Source organism: Carcharodon carcharias, chromosome 11 (genome assembly GCF_017639515.1).
Source record: "Carcharodon carcharias isolate sCarCar2 chromosome 11, sCarCar2.pri, whole genome shotgun sequence".
Taxonomy (NCBI): Eukaryota; Metazoa; Chordata; class Chondrichthyes; order Lamniformes; family Lamnidae; genus Carcharodon; species Carcharodon carcharias.
The window spans coordinates 59,305,901-59,326,776 of NC_054477.1; the positions used below are offsets into that span (position 1 = coordinate 59,305,901).

A 20,876-nucleotide genomic window follows, 5' to 3' on the forward strand; every position below is an offset into this window, starting at 1 on the left:
TTACCATTGCTGAATCCCCCACTATCAACATCCTGGGGGTAACCATTGACCAGAAAATTAACTGGATTAGCTATATAAATACTGAGACTATGAGGCAATAAAAGCGGTGGGGGAGAGTGAGAATTTGGGGCCATCAAAGTGGTGAGAGTGCAGGAGAGTTTGGGACCATCAAAGTGGCAAAACAGCCAAAAAGTGACACGAGAAAGAGAGAGAGTCTGAGAGTTTGGGGCCATAAAAACGGCGACTGAGAGATTGAGAGTTTGGGGCAATAAAAATGGCGACAGGCAGGCAGCGAGAGTTTGGGGCCATCAAAGCAGAGGGAGGGGGCGAAAGTTCAAGGCTGACTATTAGACAGTCTGTGGGCTCAGAGCTACATTCAGGAACAAAAATTGAGGCGTGAGATCACAGGGAAGTGGTATATTGATTCGCTGGTGAGTATTGCTGCTTAGGAACTGTGTCTAAAGAACTGGTAAATTAAAACTGATAATATTAAGTAAGAATAAGTAACAAGTGAGAGTAGCTGGTGGGTCTTATCACGTATTTTTAAGTAAAGTGTATTGGTAAGTTATGTTAAGTATTAGTAAGATTTATCAGTATAGTCAAGTTTATTAATGGTAGTAAGTCTTATTAATAGCAGTAAGGTTTATCGGTATTAGTAGGTGTTATTAGTTTTGGAAAGGTTTATTAGTATTGGAAAGGTTAACCAATAAATAGAGAAATGGCAGGGCTGCTCCAACCGCCAGAGTGCACATCCTGTGCTTTGTGGGAACTTCAGGGCTCCTCCCATATTCCAGATGGCCAATTGTGCAGCAAGTGTTGTCAGTTGCAGCAGCTTGAGCTCCGGGGTTTGGAACTTGAGCAGCAGCTGGTGTCACTGCGGTGCATCCGTTAGTTTGAGAGCTCTGTGGACAGCATGTTTACAGATGGGGTCACTGCAGAGCTTAAGAGCATGCTGGGATAGAGGGAATGGGTGACCAGCAAAAAAAAACAGGTAGGTAGTGCAGAGACACCTGAGTGCATCCCATTCTCCAACCAGTTTTCAGTTCTGAATACTGATAAGAGTGATGGTTCGTCTGGGAGTGCAGCCAGAACCAAGTCCGTGGCACCAAGGGTGGCTCAGCTGTACAAGAAAAAACGGAAGAGCAATAGTGATAGGTGATTCTGTTTCTGTGGCTGCAAACGTGAATCCAGGAGGCGTGTTGCCTCCCTGGTGCCCAAGTCAAGGATATCACTGAGCAACTGCACAGCTCCCTCAGTGGGGAGGGTGAACAACCAGCAGTTGTACAAATTGGTATAAATGACATAGATAAAAAGAGAGATGTGGTCCTGCAATCAGAATTTAGGAAGCTAGATAGGAAATTAGCAAGCAGGACCTCAAAAGTAGTAATCTCTGGAATACTCCCAGTACCACGCGCAAGTGAGTATAGAAATAGAAGGATAAAGCAGATGAATCCATGTGAAAGATGGTACAAGATGGAGGGCTTTAGATTATTGCAACATTAGGACCAGCTGTGAGGAAGATGGGACCTATACAAGGTGGATGGGTTGAACCTAATTAGAACTTGGACAGAGTTCCTTTGAGAGGGTTTAATCTAACTTGGCAGGGGTGTAGGAACCAGGAGATAATACAAGAGTGGAATATCAAGGTGCATAGAAGACTGGGATAGATAGATAGCACTACAATAAAGAATATGGAAGGGACAGGAGCAACATGGATACAGAACTGGCTGAGTGACAGGAAACAGAGAGTAGTGGTCAATGGGTTTTTTTTGGGCTGGAGGATGATATGTACTGGAGTTCCCCAGGGGTCAGTGTTGGGACCCTTGGTTTTCCTGATTTATATTAATGACCTAGACCTTGGTGTACAAGGTACAATTTCAAAGTTTGCAGATGATATGAAACTTGGAAGCATTATGAACTATGAGGGGGATAGTGTAGAACTTCAAAAGGACATAGACAAGTTGGTGGAATGGGCGGTAGGTGGCAAATGGCGCTCAATGCAGAGAAGTGTGAAGTGATTCATTTTGGTAGGAATGTACAGACAGTAGAGAATAAAGGGCACAATTCGAAAGGTGGTGCAGAAGCTGAGGGACCTGGATGTATATATGCATAAGTCATTAGAGGTGACAAGACAGATTGAGCAAGCAGTTAATAAAGCAAATATTATGATAGGCTTTATTAATAGGATCTAGAGTACAAGAGCAAGGAGGTTATGTTGAACTTGTACAAAACACTAGTTCCGCCTCAGCTGGAATACTGTGGCCAATTCTGGGCACTGTCCTTTAGGAAGGACGTGAAAGCATTAGAGAGATTGTACAGAGGGGATTCACGAGAATGGTTCCAGGGAAGAGGAACTTCAGTTATGAAGATAGATTGGAGAAGTTGGGACTATGTTCCTTGGAGGAAAGAAGGCTGAGAGGAGATTTGACAGAGGTGTTCAAAATCATGAGCAGTCTGGGACAGAGTAGATAGGGAAAAGCTGTTCGCATTTGTGAGAAGCATCGAGAACTAGAGGACACAGATTTAAATTAATTGACCAAAGAAGTGATAGGAATATGAGAAAAAAACGTATTCATACAGAGAGTGGTTAAGATCCAGAATGTACTGTCTGAGAGCGTGGTGGAGGCAAGCTCAATTGAAGAAGTCAAAATGGGATCAGACTGTTATCTAAAAAGAATGTGTGGGGTTACGGGGAGGTGGGAGAGTGGCATTAAATTAATTGCTCACTTGAGAGCGGGTGCAGACACAATGGGCCGAATAGCCTCCTTCTGCACTACAACAATTCTGTGATTCTGTGAAGAGCAGGTCACAGGCTGGAAATTCTGCAGCAAGTAACTTGCCTGCTGACTCCCCAAAGCCTGTCCACCATTTACAAGGCACAAGTCAGCTGTGTGATGGAATACTCCACACTTGCCTGGATGAGTGTGGCTCTAACAACATACAAGAATTATCTAGACCAAATGCAGCCCCCTTGATTGGCACCCCATCTGCCACTCACTCCCTTCACCAGTGCTACAAGTGGCAGCAGTGTGTGCCATCTATAATATGCACTGCAGCAACGTACCAAGGTTTCATTGACAACAGCTTCCAAACCCGCGACCTCCAACAACGAGAAAAACAAGCGCAGCAGACACATAGGAACACCACCAACTGCAAGTTCCCCTCCAAGCCACAAATCATCCAGACTTGGAACTAAATTGCCATTCCTCACTGTTGCTGGTCAAAATCCTGGAGTTCTGTTCCTAACAGCCCTGTAAGTGTGCCTACACCACCTGGACTGTAGTGATCAACAAATGTTGGCCTTGGCAGTGATGCTCATATCCCATCAACAAAAAAATCTACCTAACACAATTTCTGTGAAAGTTATGCAGCTCAATGGCAGCCAGGATTGAGAATTCCTCGTGTCAGAATCATGAAATTATATTTTCCACTGGATGGGCCAACACATTAGTGAATCAATAGTTGAAAACATCAACTTTGTTCTACTCCGCCGATGCTGCCAGACCTGCTGAGTTTTTCCAGGTATTTCTGTTTTTGTTTTGGATTTCCAGCATCCGCAGTTTTTTGTTTTTATTTAGGAGGTGTAGCTAAATGTTGCCTATAGTATTATTGACAAAAAAATGTCATAAAATAGAAACCATTAAATAAGCTAAAATTTGTTGCTGGTTGTTAGGGCCTTATTACATTCCAACTGAAGTCACAAAATCCTAAAAATAATAATCAGTCTCTTTCACTGTTATGGCTATTAGTGAGTGCAGCAACACGAAAAAGGATGCTTAAGACTTACAGCAGTAGTCTGATCCATTAGATAGGCCCCATGACCTTGTCTGATAGCCTGTTGGTACTCCTGATGAGCTTGCTGTTTTTCTTTCACCTACAAGTGCAAAAGTGCATATACTAAATCAAAAATCGTTACTATACTAGTTCAAAATAGAAAGCACTTTTTTAAAATGAAAATGGACACTTGAACAAATGTAAGTTTACATTAGTCAGAAACTCACAGTGTAAAAACAGAAGAAATAGCAGTAGCAGTAGCCCAGTTGAATTTGAAGACACACAAAGTATACAGTAGAATATAAATCAAAACAGACTGAGAGATCTTTTGAAACAATCTTATTTTAGTCCTTTTAAAACAATGAGAAACTTACTCTCAATTACCTGGCCAATAATGTGCTTTCCATTAATGAAAGTCTCAAATCCACATACAGCTGCTGTATCATCCAAAGGAAATACATACTTAGCTTCTATAGGAAAAGTATTGAGGTTTGTGTAGGACTGGAAAACCAGAACCTAAAAGACAAAATAATGTATTTACTAATGGACTTCATGAGAGTTCTACACATTAAAACTTTATTAAGCTAGGAATAATTACACCCAATCCCTCTTTGGTTGAGCTCCATCCCTTTCCCCCCAAAACAGACTTAAAAATACAACACTGATAAGGGGAAGGGATAGATGTAGGTGTATACGAGTTTCCTTTTTCTTGTTTGCTAGCTGTAAAATATTTACACTATTTTGTAAATCCACTTTCATAAAAGTCCTTACACCTAAAACACGGGGGAAGTCTCCTCCCCTTTGTTATTTTGAAGGAAGTTGCTGTGATGAACAACATTTTTTTCCCTGTCTTCCAGGTCTTAGCACTGATCAATCACAGTTGGTACCTGTGCAACAAGATCCGTTAACTTTGCCTCTACATGGATTTCCTGCAAAGCAACCACATTGCCAGCACTGTCCTGAAGACCAGGCTTAATGTTTTTCAAAGGATCCTAAGCAGCTTCCAAATCATCTGTAAGTAAAGGAATTGAATTACTCCAGCTTCTTACGCATGACTCAAGATTTTTAGATTAAAAAAATATTTTTTAAGGGGGTGTTCCTGGTGGCTTTGTGGGTATATGCAGATAGTTGCAGGCCTGATCCCCACTCTATTCTGTAGCGCTGTTGCAAATGTTCCAAACAAAAAGTGTGAATAATTGTATGTCCCCCTCATACACCCGAAACAGGCCGGAAGTAGATCAGTTGTTTTAGCTATAGAATGGCGTGTGGCACAAGGATATCTGAAACTGAGAGAAGGAGAATTGTCAGGAAAATATAATAATTTTCATAATGTTATTGGAATTTATTGTAAGGTAGGAATAGTGCATGTGTGTGGGTGTATATGTGCGTTTGGGGAGGCGTGGGGGGGAAACTTAGCTGAATTAAAGACAGCAGGTCTAAAGGCTTTGATGTGTTGAAAGAGAAGCTAGGTTTGAAATGTTCAATAGGTAAACATGGTTGAAGTTTCAGAATGTGGGGTGTAAAGGGAAAATTTGCATTTTGAGATAAGCCAGAGTAATTTGAATTTCAAAAGAGGTGGTGAAATGTTACATTTAGCCAGCAGAAGCCAAACAGTGTGTTTATTTTTCCCAAAGCTTACTGATAAAATTGGTACTATGGAAGATTTTTATTATTGGAAAAGTATAGCTGAAAAGACATATTAGGACAATGGGGTTAAAAGGGAGAAAACTGTATAAAGGAGAGGAGGTTGTGTAAGAGGAAGGCATTTTAAGATCTAAGAAGTGCGAAAAGCCTCTAAGCCTCAAGTTGCTGTATACACAAACTGAAGTGAAGAAAATTCACTTTGAATTCAACTGTTCAGGGTAATGTGTTACTTTCCCTTGGTCTTTTAAAATTAATGTGCTTTACTGTTGCCTTAATGGAGGTGTAACTGGGAGTTAGATTAACTAGGGAAGCTAGGAATTATCAGAGTAGTAATCTGTAAACCTATTTATGAGCTTAAAATAATTTCATTTATTTATAAAGGTTAATTTAGTTTTGTAAGAAGTCCATAAGACTTGATACTCTTATTACTACTGAATTCAAGGCATGCATCTCGAAAATATACAAATTGTATAATAGTTGTGCCAGTTGTTTCTAGTTTCCCTTTGGGATTTGAACAGCTCAGCATTTACCATCCGCAGTGCCATAACAGAATAAAGAAAAAAAATTGGTGTTTCTGATAATCAGGTGAACATCATGATACAATTAGGGCCCCCTCCTGAAGTCCCCAGATGCCAGTCTTCAGCCAATTCGATTCACTCCATGTGATATCATTAAACAGCTGAATGCACTGGATACTGCAAAGGCTATGGGTCCTGACAACATTCCAGCAATAGTACTGAGGACTTGTGCTCCAGAACTAGCTGAGCCCCTAGCCTAGCTCCTAGCCAAGCTGTTCCAGTACAGTTATAACACTGTTACCTAACTGGGCAATTTTCCACAATGCCAGGTATGTCCTGTCTACAAAAAGCAGGACAAATGCAATCCAGCCAATTACCGCCCCATCAGTCTACTCTCGATCATCAGCAACGCGATGGAAAATGTTGTTGACAGTGATATCAAGCAGAACTTACTCAGCAATAACCTGCTCATTGATACTCAAGACTCCCTTGCCGAACAAAAATCTGTCTAACTCTGCCTTGAATAAATTCAATGACTCAGCCTCCACTACTTTCTGAGGAAGAGGGTTCCACACACCAATGACCCTTTGGGAGAAAAGAATTCTCCTCATCTCTCTCTTAAAAGGGAGACCTTTTATTTTTAAACTATGTCCCCAAGTTTTAGTCTCCCCCACAAGAGGAAACATTCTCTTGGTATCCACCCGATCAAGTCCCCTCATATATGTTTCAATAAGATCACCTCTCATACTTTTAAACTCCAATGGATATAAGACCCAACCTGTTCAAGCTCTCTTCAGAAGACAACCCTTTCATCCCAGCAATAAGTCGAATGAACCTTCTATGAACTGCTTCTAAAGCAATTATATCTTTTTTTAAAAAATGAGACAGTACACAGTATTCCAGATGTTGTCTCACCAAGGCCCTGTAAAGCTGCAGTAAAACTTCCTTGCTTTTATATTCCATTCCTTTTGCAATGAACAACACCATATCATAGCCTTCCTAATCACTTGCTGTACCTGCATACTAACTTTATGTGATTCATGTACCAGGACACCTAGATCCCTCTGTACCAGCGAGTTCTGCATTCTTTTTCCATTTAAATAGTATACTGCTTTTCTATTCTTCCTGCCAAAGTGAAAAAGTTCACATTTACCCATATTATGCTCCATCTACCAAATTTTTGCCCATTCACTTAACCTTTCTATATCCCTTTGCAGACTCTCTACCTCCTCTTCACTACTTCCTTTCCTACCTATCTTGGTTTCATTGGCAAACTTAGCTACCATGTATTTGGTCCCTTCATCCAAGTTATTGATATAGATTGTAAATAGTTGAGGACCCAGAACTGAGCCCGTAGCACACCATTAGTTGCAGCTTGCCGATTCAAAAAAGTCCCATTTATTTCCACTCTCTGCTTCCTGTTAGCCAACCAATCCTCTAATCATGCTAATATGTTACCCCCTACACCATGTGCTCTTATAGTAACCTCTGATCCTCTGATGTGCTACCTTATCAAATGTCTTTTGGAAATCCAAGTACAGCACATCTACTGGTTCCCCTGATCAAATTGTGATTATCTAAGTATCCTGCTATAACTTCTTTAATAATGGATTCTAGCACTTATGACAGATGTTAGGCTAACTGGCCTATAGTTTCCTGCTTTCTGCCTCCCTCCTTTCTTGAATAAAGATCTTACATTGGCTATTTTCCAATACCTTGGAACCTTTCTAGAATCTAAGGAATTTTGCATCTGCTATCTGTGGCACCACTTCTTTTAAGACCCATCCGGTCCTGGGAACTTGTCAGCCTTCAGGTCTAATAATTTTCCTAGCACCCTTTCCCTGGTGATAGTGATTGCATTTAGTTCATCCTTCCCTATCAGCTCTTGATTTTCCGAGAATTTTTGGGAAGTTTTCCAAGATCCTCTCTCACTCACATATTGATCTCATCCTTCATTAACAGGACTATCCCATCTCCTTTTCGTTTTGCCTATCCTTCCTAAATGTCGAACATCCTTGAATATTCAGTTCCCAGCCTTGGTCACCTGCAGCCATGTCTCCGTAATGGCAATTAGACCAAATCTGCTTGCTTCCATTTGTGCCGTCAATTCATCTACCACAGTGCCATGGTCAGTTTGCTCATCCAACCTGCAGCCAGTGCTTTTGTCCATACATGCTGCCAGAACCTCGAACCTGTTGAACAATTGCAAAGGCTGAGGCTCCTGGGCACAGGCTAGGCGATAAGCCCAGGACAATTCCTTCACAGCAAGATAAGGTGAAGAGGTTATGGATTTTCTGATCACCTTGATGAATATTCCCATGAAGGTATTAATTCAAGTGTTTTTAACAGAATAAATTGCATGACTGGCCAAAGTTTTTTTAATTATTTGTTTACCTCCTCTCCTTCTACCTTTTCGATCTCCTCCCTGCCTTGCTTGCACTTACACTCTCCTGTCCCTGACCATGGACCAAATCCGACGACCCTATCCTAAGGGGTGTGAGCACTTCCTGGAACAAAAGTGTCCGGGTAACATTTCCCCTCCTGATGTATCGCAATGTCTGCAGCTGAATGATTCTGGGCTGAAGTTCCTCCAGCCACATACACATTGCAGACATGTTCACTTTGGATCATACTGGTGTCCACGAGCTCCCACATTCTCCATCCGCCACACATCACATATTGGACAAGGCTATGAAACTAAGTAATATGACTTACTGACAATTAATGCAATTTCCATTTACTTTTTATAGACTTTGATCTAAAAATTTGAATCATTTTTACAAGCAACAAAGTCATTAGGTTGATGTAATCTGACTCTTTTTGATAGTTCTCAACTCTGCTATTGTGTTTCATGGTTTCTGCCCAATTTTCGTAGAAAATTTAGTTAAAGTTTGCTTTAAAGGGTTTAGTTTCTCAAGATGGCTGGGTTGTTATTCCAAAGTGAAAGAAAGGTAGTTCTTACCTTTCCCAAAGTCCAAGCAGAAAGTATTTGAGGCTTGTGTCCATTATAAATAAAAAAACTTGTTCTTATTGTGTTGAGAGGATTTTGATCTTTTTATTGGTCAGAAGCAGAATAGAACCAACAAGGAAAGCAATCTGGATTTTGGAAATGGGATTGCATAGGCTGTCAGGCAGTAAATTGTTATGAGAGATTAAAAAAGACAAGAGATTGCAGGGAGAAAGATGCTAATCTACAGAGTAGGTAATGATACAATGGGATTATTCTGTTTAAGTAAAGGATGATGACTGAAGTGTAATAGTGTTTAATATTTTTATGTCATTATGCAAAGCCAAGTTCTAATGATTGAACTAAGTAACTTTGATATTGCTCTGTAAGTCTCAACTGTGTGGAATAAAGCAGTTTATGATTTGAACCAAATTTTGCCTCAACTAGTGTTAACTCAGTCCATATATGCAGAGTCTGAAGAAGTACACAGGTAAAAGAGAGAGACCAGGTTACTGCATCACCACGTCCTGCTACTACTGAAATAGATACAAGCTAGTGGCTGTCATTTCAATAAAAGGAAGACAGCTCAGACCACTTACAGGAACATCTGACACAACTGAACCTGAATATTTGAAAGTGCAAATGATAGTATTACATTAATTTGTTTTCTGTAGAATTAATTACCACTAAATTGGTACTTTATACATACATCTAATGTTGAAAAAAATTACAATTGAGATTCTAACTCAAGATTAAATTATCTGTGCAATGATTTATTACTTTTAAATGATAAGCGAAAAGCATACATGAAGTAACTCTGACTTATATCAGTGTCTGCAGATGTCAATATTGATGGGCTGGTTTCTTTAGGAGTGACGTTAACAAGAGGGTGGAATGATTTCAGTTGATCTTCACCAATGCAGAACTGACAACGTATTTCATTTTCACTTGGGAAGTGCAATAAACAACAAACTCATCTTTCTGGGAGGAAAAAGAAGAAATGTCAGTATAAATAATTTATACACAGAAGAAAAATGGCATCAAGCAAATCTGTAGCACATTTCAGTAAAATAAATCAGTTAAATGAAAACATTTCTTATTAAGTTAATTTAAGGTGCTCATTTGATAAATATCTTGAAACAGCTATTTTTGAAGAAGAAATTCATGACTAGTTTACATATTTTTGCTTTGATTATTATTACTGTCCCCAAAATATTTTTAGTGTAACCCTGACTGGAAATATTTATCTATTGGTAGTGGACCAAATCTCAATTATAGCATGGGGATATTGGCAGATGTGCTAGGTGAAGGCGGCTGGAGTCCCAAGGGGGAAAGGTCTGGCAGGTGGGTGCACTCAAGATCCAAAAGTGGTGGGAGCTGTTCGGGAGGGGGGAGGCTGCAGGTATGCAGGGTGGCTGTAAGGAAAACTTATGGGAACTGGTGAAGGTGGCAGAAATCAGCAAAGGCATCAGAGCAGTTGAACACACAGGGGCAAAACTAATGTAAAATATATTCTATTTTATTACATGGTGTCTAGGAAACCAAATTCAGTGGCTAGGAGTTGAGTGGGAAGAGGACTAAGGGAAGAGGAGATGGATCTCATGAATGAAACAAACTTGGAGAAATTGGCAGTGGCAGCTTTGGGAGTGAGCAGAGGGGAGGAAGCAGTGCAGGCAGCTCCGTGGATCTTTGTGATCAAGAAAACCAAGAGGCCCTCACAGTTGCTGTTTGAGAAGACGTGCAACAGCAACATTTGGCACTTTATACATCTTAAATTACTCAGTGTTTTTACTAGAAAATCATTGTACGGGAAGTAAGATTAATGTGTCAGAGATGTGTGCCATATAGGAGACTTTTAAATAGATTACAGACACACATTTAATGCAGTAATGCTGCACTTTCTCAGCACAAAGAAACAAGAGAAATATTATAAGGGACAAAAGATTTTGCATTCACCTTGTTGAAAAACAGGTTAATTTAAACAAATACTCAAAATAATAAATGATCTAAATATTTTTCCGCTTACATTAATGGAGCCAGAGGCAAATATATCTAATATTCACAACACTTATTGTATTTCATGTATAAAGAGTGAAAGCATTATTGTTTAATCAGATGTAGGGATACAAATTTTTGCAATACTATTAAAAAACTGTTGTTTCTGGTTCTGGATTTGTATTTACCTTTATTCTGCAGTGAGTAGATTATTATAACAATAGGCTTATGTTATTAACATGAGTAATAATCATTACATCAGCAGATTGCTAATCAGGGAAGGAGCCAAAGCAAATTTGTTCAGTATTATTCACAATCGTAACTGATGTGGTTAGGGTCCCAAAGTTACCACTCTGTTAAGCTCACCACATCTATCTTGGGAGAAAATGCTCACTTTTCTATTGACTTTGCAGCTGAGGAAAGTTATATATATTCCTAAGCAATAAGCTTAAAGTTTCAGTAAGCAAAAAGAAAACAAACTCTCCTAACATTTTGCTAACATTCGCCCACCTAGTTTGGAGGGTAATAATCTCACATCAGTGCTAAATGCCAGCAAAAGGTCAGCTAGCACTTCCTTCCAACACTATACCCCTTTTTACTCCCTTCTATTACTTACTTAAAATGACTGAACATAGGAGGATAGGGCACAAAATAAACCAGATTGTCATAACAGCATAAGAAATAGGAGCAGGGGTAGGCCCTATAGCCTCTTGAGCTTAGTGATCTGCCATTCACTAAGACCATGGCTCACCTGCAATAGCACTTATACAGCAAATCCACTCTGGAAATTAGAGGCATCTCCCTGATTTCCATTATAGGAAAGATCATTATAAGAACCCTTCCGATTCGACTTATTACACGTGCTGAATCTCAGTGTGGGTTCAGGCCATCAAGAGGTAGAGCCGGCATGATTTTTATAGCTCGCCTATTACAAGAAAAAAATGGCATGAACAACATCAACTTCTCTTTTTAGTGCTCTTTGACTTGACAAAGGCCTTTGACTTTGTAAATTGTGAGGCTTTCTGGAAGATTCTGCTGAAGTAAGGATGTCATCCAAAATTCATTGCATCTTTCACCTGCTTCATGATGATGTGTAAGCACTGATACTTAACAATGGATCCATTACAGGCCCTTCTGAGGTTAAGACAGGAGTCAGACAAGGTTGCATCATGGCTGCAAATCTTTTTTCGATGTTGCCATGCTTCATTTGACTAGAGACAAGCTCCCTGCTGGAGTACAGCTTATTTATCGAATTACTTAATCTCAGGTGATTCCAATCAAAACTAAGACCACCCTGTCTTCAGTCATTGAACTCCAGTATGCTGATGATGCTGCAGTGAGTGTTGCGATGAAAATAGATCTCCAGAGAATCACAGACGTATTTACTGAGACATATGAGAAGGTAGAACATACACTCAATATTCAGAAGTCCAAAGTCTTCCACCAGCAAGCTCCAAATGCACATAACCCAGCCCCATTGATTAGGATTCATGATGAGAGCCTGGAAAATGTGGAATGCTTCAAGCACCTTAGAAGTTATCTTTCACAGAAGGTTAAAATTGATGAAGTAATCCAGCATCACCTGAAATTTGCTGGTGCAGCCTTTGAGGAAGTGAGTGTTTGAAGATCACAATATCAAAACTGAAAACAAGCTTATCGTCTGCCATGCAGATGTGATCCCTTCCATACTGTACAAGGCAAAAACATGGACAACCTGTAGGAGGCACCTCAAAGCACTCAAGTCACACCATCAATGCTGCCTGCGGAAGATCTTACGTATTACTTGGGAGACAGACGCACCAACATAAGTGTCCTTTCACAAGCAGGCGCCACAAGCATCAAGACTATGATATTCCACCATCAGCTTCATTTGGTTGGTCATGTAGTTCGGATATCAGGTACCAGGCTCTGAAAGCAGGTCTTCTTTCAGCTGAGTGAGGGCAGATGTACCAGAGGAGAACAGAAGAAGCGCTTCAAGGATGTGCTGAAAGCTACCATGAAGAATTGCAACATTGACATCAATTCCTGGGAGACCATTGCCTTGGGTCGAACCAGATGGTGGCAGTGTCTGTGGGAAAGTTCACAGCATTTTGAGACACAACAATGACAAAACAAAGAGGAAAAGCGAAGTGGCAAAAAGAACACACTGAGACCTGAACTGATAAATACATGACCAGACATCCCACGTGACAACAAATGCTCTACGTGTTATAAAGTCAGCAGATCCTGAATCAGCCTCATCAGCCAGGACTCATGGAAGGCAATCATTCTCACTGGCAAGGGATAGCTAGTAATAATAGCAATAACACTTTAGCATAGTAAAATGTCTCAAGGTGCTTCAAGGGTCTTCAAGGGGCCAAAAAGATACTTGATAGAGCCACGTAAAGAAATACTGGTGCAGGTGACTAAAAGCTTGGTAAAAGAAGTATGTTTTAAAGAGTGTCTTAAAAGAAGGAAAGGGAGATAGAGAAGCAGTGTGGTTTAGGGAAGGAATTCCAAAGTTTAGGGTCTTGGCAGCTGAAAGCATGGTCCTCAGTGGTGAAGCAATTAAAATTGGCAATGCATAAGTGGCCAAAATTGGAGAAGTACAGATGTCTCAGAGTGTTGCAGGGCTGGAGGAGATTACAGAGATAGGGAGGAGTGAGGCCATAAAGGGGTTTCAAAACAAGGATGGGAATTTAAAAATCAGGTGTTGCTTAACCAGGAGTCAATTAAGATCAAAGAGCTCAAGGGTGATGATTGAACAGCATTTGGTGTGAGTTAGGCCACAGGTAGCAGAGTTTTGGGCAATCTCAAGTTTATGGAAGGTAGAACAGGGATGGCCAGGAGTGGGTTGGAATTGTCTGTTAATTGTATAAATTAAGATTAAGGATATACAGATGGAGGGCATTCAATAAAGGATTGCTTCAGTTTATATAAAAAGACAATTATTGACACTGGTGGTGGATTGTAGAGTTGGGAGCAATACATCTGTAATGTTTTATTTTGTGAATAAATCTAAAACTGAGCAAAGATTGACTTCTGGTCTCCTCCTTCACCAACTGGCATTCAGAAGTTTAACAAAGACAAGCATTGAGGTAATAAAAGCCTGGATGAGGGTTTCAGCAGCAAATAAACTGAGGCAAAAGTGGGTGATGTTTTGTAAGTTGAAATAGGGGGAGTTAGTGGTGGCATGGATGTGCGAATGGAAGCTCATCTTGGTGACAATTAGGACAAAGTTGCAAACCATCTGGTTCCGCCACCACAGTTTCCATGAAAAGGGATGCAGTCAGCAGCTAGGGAATGGCACTTGTGTCATTGCTCTTCCCAATATTTAGTTGGAGAAAATTTCTGCTCATCCTGTGCGGAACGTTGAACAAGAAGTTTGACAATTTAGAAACAGTGAAGCGTTTGAGAGAATTGGTGCTGAGGTAGAGTTGGATGTAATCAGCAGACTTGTGGAAACTAATGCAATATTTTTGGATAATGTCATTGAGGGGCAGTACATAGAACAGGGCCAAGGATAAACCTTTGGGGTACACCAGAGGTAAAAGATGCAGAGGTTGGAAGATAAGCCATTACAGGTGATTCTTTGGATCAACTCTGCTTCGTCAACTCCACTCTCCTGCCTCATCTCTATACCCCTAAGTTCCCTTCATGTGACAATGCAGCTACCCTTTTGTGGATATTTCATAAAGACCGACAATAAAAATCATGATCAGGAATTGAATAAATATGATGGTTCCAGTGTAAAGAAGTGCTCTTGGGTCACAAACCTTAATGCTGTGCTTGACCACAAATGCACAACTACTTTTAATCCACTTTTTATCCTTTTGCTCCCACTGCTATTGTAAACTTGGGATAACTTCAGAGTGGGACCCAGGAGTCATTACCTGAGCTCAGACATGGCACCCATATCAGATGGCATTTCTCCTTTTTGCATGGTTGTAAAGAACTGAGAAAGAGAGTACAAATAAGATCCATCAATATAATGGTTTTGATGAGAAAGTAGTTGCCTTTTAGGGAACTGATGGGAAATGAGTACACTCCTGGTAAGCTCTTTGGTAAAAATAAAACTCTTGTTCCTGTTCATAAGTTATTCCAAGTCACTCAAAACTCTTTATGGACGACAGAAAGTTGAGCATTTCCACTGGGGCTGCAGACATTTGTCCAATGTCCAACCTTTCTTTAAGTGTATATGATTTTACCTGCTGTGAACCTAGGGCTAGTGCAGTCATTAATCTTGACATGAAAAAATATCTTATTATTATCCTATTTATCTAACACTAAACAGTGCATAGTTTTAACTGTTCAAAAAACACACACTTCATGTTCATTGTATATGGTAATAGTTGACATACGTCAAACTCTGAGAAAATGTTTTTAGTTTTACGGACTCCATGTACATTTGAGTATCCTGCTGGTGCAGCAGGTAAAGTCAAGTCCTTCTTGTAGTAGTCCTTACATTTACCCAGTGAAACATCACAAATCACCAAGAAACGGCTCCCATCAATTTTATTGGGCTTTGAGTATTTAATACTTGTGCTGCAATTTAAAAGTATGTTTTTAGAGCATACTATCACAACACATGAAAACACAAACATAAATTATTAAAGGGCACAGTAGCCCATCCCTGCAGTTTTTGGGCAGGAATAGCAAATCATTTTCATATGCCATTTCGCCTGCCAAAAACATTAATGCTGCAGCTGACAACAGACACTTTAAAAACAAAAATCATGAACTAGAGTAAATTTTCAACTGTAACCCACAACAAAATTCTGTCCAGACTAATTAAGCTTGGTCTCCCAATATAAGAACAATTCTAAACCAAGTGTAACTAACCTGATTGAATCACTGAAGTAAATTCCACTTCCAAGACTGCCGAAATTGGTTTGCTCCACCCCATAATTTTCCACCACTGTCTTTGGCAATAATAACCCTCTGTGAAATCAGTGCAATAATACATGAATACTATTTAAACCACTGAGTGCTGTTCATCAGTGAGAATGCTATAAAATTATCATGGATTAATTTACTAATAATTGTTCGACTAATCTATTTACCAATATACTATTGTAAGGATAGAAAGTGCAGTAATGAGTAATTTTGAAGTGTAAACCTTGACAATCCTTATCTTGACAAGGGATTATTTAAAACCCACTGTTTTTAGATAGACTAGTGGTCTAAATAAAGTTGCTTATGATTAATGAGTAAACTAAACTTGTGAACCACATCAGCAAATGCTTTTGTTTGTAAAAGATTGATGAGCTTAGCTACTAATTGAAACAATGATTGACTGTCAGACAGGATCCAATGAGGGCAAGAAAAACAGGATACCTCTTCAAGATGTGGGACAGGATCAGAAAGTGCCTATGTACAATTGAATTCAAGATGTGCAGACTTGCTGGTTAAGCAGAAAATCAGAGTTTAAGCTGTCGTGGGCAAAAATGGCTTAGAGTCAGATGACCAGCACTTGGAGGATTGTCAATGGTCAGATACAAAAGTAGAAGACAAGAACCCCTAGCATGTGGAAAGTGGAGTCTGACACCTACCTAGCAACAGAACAAGACAATGCATGCTACTCTGTTCAGTGACTGAATGGGGGATAGCCATTCGGATACTGTAAACTGCTGCCGTGAAATAATATAATGTATTGATCTCCATTCTATCCCGATAGAATATTTACTGTAGCCAATTGGTATAAAACCTAAAACCTTAAAAATCTTATAGCTATGATTAGTATACATTTATAATAATGTAAAAGGCTATCCATGATAAAGACTAGCCTACCAACATTCCAGATTTGGGCAGCAGTGATTGTTCACTGAAGCATTCTAGCTTAGTCACATTGTGGAATTAGAATTTTATCTACAATTGACTATTTCCATTTATGATTCCACTGGGTTTCAACTTCATAACATTTTAGGAGTTGTACAGAATGTGTCTGTTTCTACTTTAGAAGTAAATCATAAAATTGGACAACAAGAAGTATTCATGTCAGTTATTTCCCTCCATTCCATTCTAGGTCAGCTGCTGGCTGACACTACCTCTGATTTTCTATCTCTGTTTTATGAAGCACCTGGCCTCCTTTCAGTTTGAGAAAGTAAATAGAAAGGACAGGAATGATGAATGAGCAAGACTTTGTTCAGGATAGGATACAAGCAGCAGAGTTTTAGATGAGTTGAAGTATGCAGAGCATGGAAGGTGGCAGACTAGCCTGGAGGGCACTGACATAATTATCTCAAGGTGAGAAAAGCCTGGAGGAGAGCTTTGGCAGAAGATGGGCTCAGGCAGGGGTGGAGGTGGACAATAGTACTGAGGTGTAAGTAGGCAGTTTTTGAGATGGCGAGTATATGGAGTTGGAAGCTCAACTTGAGGTAGAATGGGAAATCAATTAAATTCACTTACATCAAAATGCATGAGTAAAAAGTTAAATGGTCTCAATGATTGTTTCCACAAAGTTTGAAAAATAAAGATCCTTCACCATTTTAAGTGTCTTTTCTGTAATTTTATCCTTTTTTTACATCTGTATAGCCTGATACCCGTAGACAGCTCCAGGAGATAACAGGAATCACTCAAGTGAAAGTCAGCACTGGTTGCATTTGTGAAGGCAGAAAGTAATTATTAATTGTACAAGTTCTATATGGGGCTGGTCACAAGTGAAAACCTGCAAGGATTGGTATTAGAGCCATTGTTTTCAACTCTTTACCATTATGATTTGGAAAAGATATTGGGTGAGCTATTTGTAAATTTGTGGGCGACACAAAGATTTGTTTGAATGCAAAGACCTTGGTGGAAAAATAGATTGCAGGTGGAATAAGATGTGTTGTATAAATGACTTGGATGAAGGGGCCGAAGGAATGGTTGATAAATTTGCTGACGACACAAAGATAGGTAGGAAAGTAAATTGTGAAGAGGATGTAAGGAGGCTACAAAGTGGCATAGATAGGTTAAATGAGTGGGCAAAGTTCTGGCAAATGGAGTATAATGTGAGCAAATGAGAAATTGTTCATTTTGGCAGGACAACTGAAAAAAGCTTATTATTGAAATGATGAGAGATTGCAAAGCGCTGAGATTCAGAGGGATCTGGGTGCCCTAGTGCATGAATCACAAAATGTTAGTATGCAGGCACAGCAGTTAATTAGGATAGCTAAGAGAATGTTATCGTTTATTGAGAAGGGAATTGATGACAAAAGTAGGGAGATTATGCTTCAGTTGTACTGGGCATTGGTAAGACCACATCTGCAGTATTGTGTACAGTACTAACCTCCTTATTTAAAGAAAGATGTAGATGCATTAGAAGCAGTTCAGAGAAGGTTTATTAGACCAATACCAGAAATGGTCAGGTTGTCTTATGAAGAAAGGCTGGACAGGTTAGGCTTGTAGCCCCTAGAATTTAGAAGAGTAAGAGGCGACTTAATTGAAACCTTAAAGATCCTGAGGGGTCTTAAAAGGGTGGATGTGGAGAGGATGTTTCCTCTTGTGGGAGAATCAAGAACCAGGAGTCACTGTTTAAAAATAAGGGGTCGCTTATTTAAGACACGAGAAATTTTTTTCTCTCAGAGAGTATTGAGTCTTTGGAACTCTCTTCCTCAAAAGGTGGTAGAAGGAGAGTTTTTGAATATTTTTAAGGCAGAACTAGATATATTCTTGATTAACAAGGGGGTGAAAGGTTATCGAGGGTAGGCAGAAATGTGGGGTTGAGATTACATTCAGATCAGCCGTGATCTTATTGAATGGCGGAGCAGGCTCGAGGAGCCAAGTGGCCTACTACTAATTCGTGTGTTCGTATGTAATGGAGGAAACAGACTATTTCTCACCTATGTCTTTTAATACATACAAGTTTAGTGTGATGCACTTAGGTAGCAATACCCAAGCATCTGTATATTATGTAGGTTGTATGCCCAAAGCTGCTGAGTCAAGGATGTGGGGGCATGGCCAATGCAGCAAACTTAGGGATATTATTATTAAAGAAATATTACTGGGGAAATAAATGTGATTTACAGTTAACAGTTCCCCTGGATGCATTGGTTTTTTATCTCCCAGAAGTCCCTAGATTCTAGAATTTGGATTGACAGATTGACAGGCAAATGTAACCCTGCTATTCAAGGATGGAGGAAGAGAGAAAACGGGGAACTATAGACCAGTTGGCCTTACATCAATAGTAGAGAAAATGCTAGAACCTATTCTTAGGATCATGGTAACAGAGCACTTAGAAAATACAATTAGGTAGTCAACACAGATTTACGAAAGGGAAATGGTGTGAAACAAATTTCTTTTGGAGTTTTTTGAGGATGTAACTAACTGGGTAGATAAGGGGGAACCAGTGGATGTAGTGTAATGCTATTTTCAAAAAGTATTCAATAAGCTGTCAAACAAGAAGTTGTTACATCAAATTAGGACTCATTGGATTGGGGGTTGATACATTAACATAGATGAAGATTAGTGAACAGACAGAAAAGTGTAGGAATAAATGGGTTATTTTCAAGTTGGCAGGCTATAACTAGTGGGGTACTGTAAGGAGCAGTGTTTTGGTCTCAGCTATTAACAAGGAAGTTAACGATGGTATGAAATTTGTTAGGAATCCATATCTCTAAGAATTCTATGCTTTTTAGAAAATTGGAAGGACATTGAATTATTTAGACACTCTCTTGAATTTTTTTTAAAAAGGTTACAAGTTCACTTTGGTCTGTGAGGAAGCTGCTTTTTCCAAGAAATCACATGACTGCAGCTAAATGACCCGCAAGACACCTAGGATGTTGAGAGTTATTTTGTTTACTTGAGTTAAAATAAAAAACTGCTGGTCTGTATTTGAAAGCCCGCGAAGCTGTGACAAGCGAGTGTTAACAAAGACAGTGTTTCACTGAAGATCCTTTGGAAAGGACTTCCAAAGAACTACTATGACCAATGCTCTTGTCTTCGCACGCAGGAACACCAAATTGACAGCGTCAAGGCCTTTTCGAACTTTATCCTTTTTAAGTGTTCCCTAATGCCAACCTCTGCAGAGACCTTATTTGTCTTGTCTTTTTTTGTGTGTGCGTGCACGTGTTGAGTAAATCGTTACACTTCTGGATTGCAAATTGCATGTTAACCAGTTTTGCAACTTGTTCGAAAAAAGCGTCATTTCATAATAAATCAATTAGTCTAAGTTTATCTTTTATTTAAGTATCTTTTATTTTGGGTCTAGCACTAGTGAAGGTAAAGATCTGGCTGTTTTGGTGAGTGAAATTAACATTTACACTTATGGTGCAACCTGTGGAGTAGTGGGGTGAGAGAAACTGTGTACCCATCCCATCTCGGTTGTTACAAATTGAAAGGAAGAGCATACAATGTTGAAGATTCAAGACAGGCCAGAACATTAAATTTTAGAAACAAAGGATGACTAAAAAAAGGAGCGGGAAAAAATGGATTGAGAGTTAACGAGCATGGACTACAAAAACAGACAGTAAGAGCTTCTACAAGTATATAAAAACTATGGGTCACTTAGAGGATGAGACTAGGGAATTAATAATGGAAAACAAGGAATGGCAGAGACTCTGATCAAGTATTTAATACTTGTTTTCATGGTAGAAGGCACTAAAAACTTCCCAATAACAGTAGAAAATCAGGAGGGAAAATGGGGGGAGGAACTTAAAATAATTATTATCACTAGAGAAAAAGTATCAGGCAAACCAGTGGTACTAAAGGCTGACAAATCCCTTGGACTTGATTATCAGCATCCTACGGTCGCAATAGAAGTGGCTTCAGAGATAGTGGATGCATTGGTTGTAACCTTCCAAAATTCTCTGGATTCTGGATTGGAAAACTGCAAATGCAAACCCAAATCAAGAAAGGACAGAGACAGAAAGCAGGAGAATATGAGGCGCTAAGCCTAACATCTGTCATTGGAAAAATACTGGAATCCATCATTAAGGAAGCAGTAGCAGTGCAATTAGAAAATCATAATAAAAACATGTCAATTCTGCCTGATCGTATGAAAGGGAAATTGTTTTTCAAAAATGTATTAGTGCTCTTTGAGG

At 39.5% G+C, this 20,876-nt stretch overlaps 1 protein-coding gene across 7 annotated transcripts in view; it reads right to left on the reverse strand.

Annotated features, from left to right (window-relative positions):
* The window catches only part of LOC121284472 (protein mono-ADP-ribosyltransferase PARP4-like), a 148,472-nt gene that overhangs the window by 86,283 nt on the left and 41,313 nt on the right, over positions 1-20,876 (reverse strand). For 6 of the 7 annotated variants that reach the window (XR_005944482.1, XM_041199971.1, XM_041199970.1 and 3 more), the window contains 6 exons: positions 15,700-15,798; positions 11,630-12,946; positions 9,690-9,864; positions 4,662-4,786; positions 4,159-4,290; positions 3,788-3,874 (listed from right to left, as the gene is read on the reverse strand). The gene's annotated coding sequence lies outside the window, so the exon portion shown is untranslated. Of the gene's footprint in view, positions 1-3,787; positions 3,875-4,158; positions 4,291-4,661; positions 4,787-9,689; positions 9,865-11,629; positions 12,947-14,633; positions 14,767-15,699; positions 15,799-20,876 lie in introns of those variants that run through there. The other variant, XM_041199974.1, reaches the window with a different exon arrangement.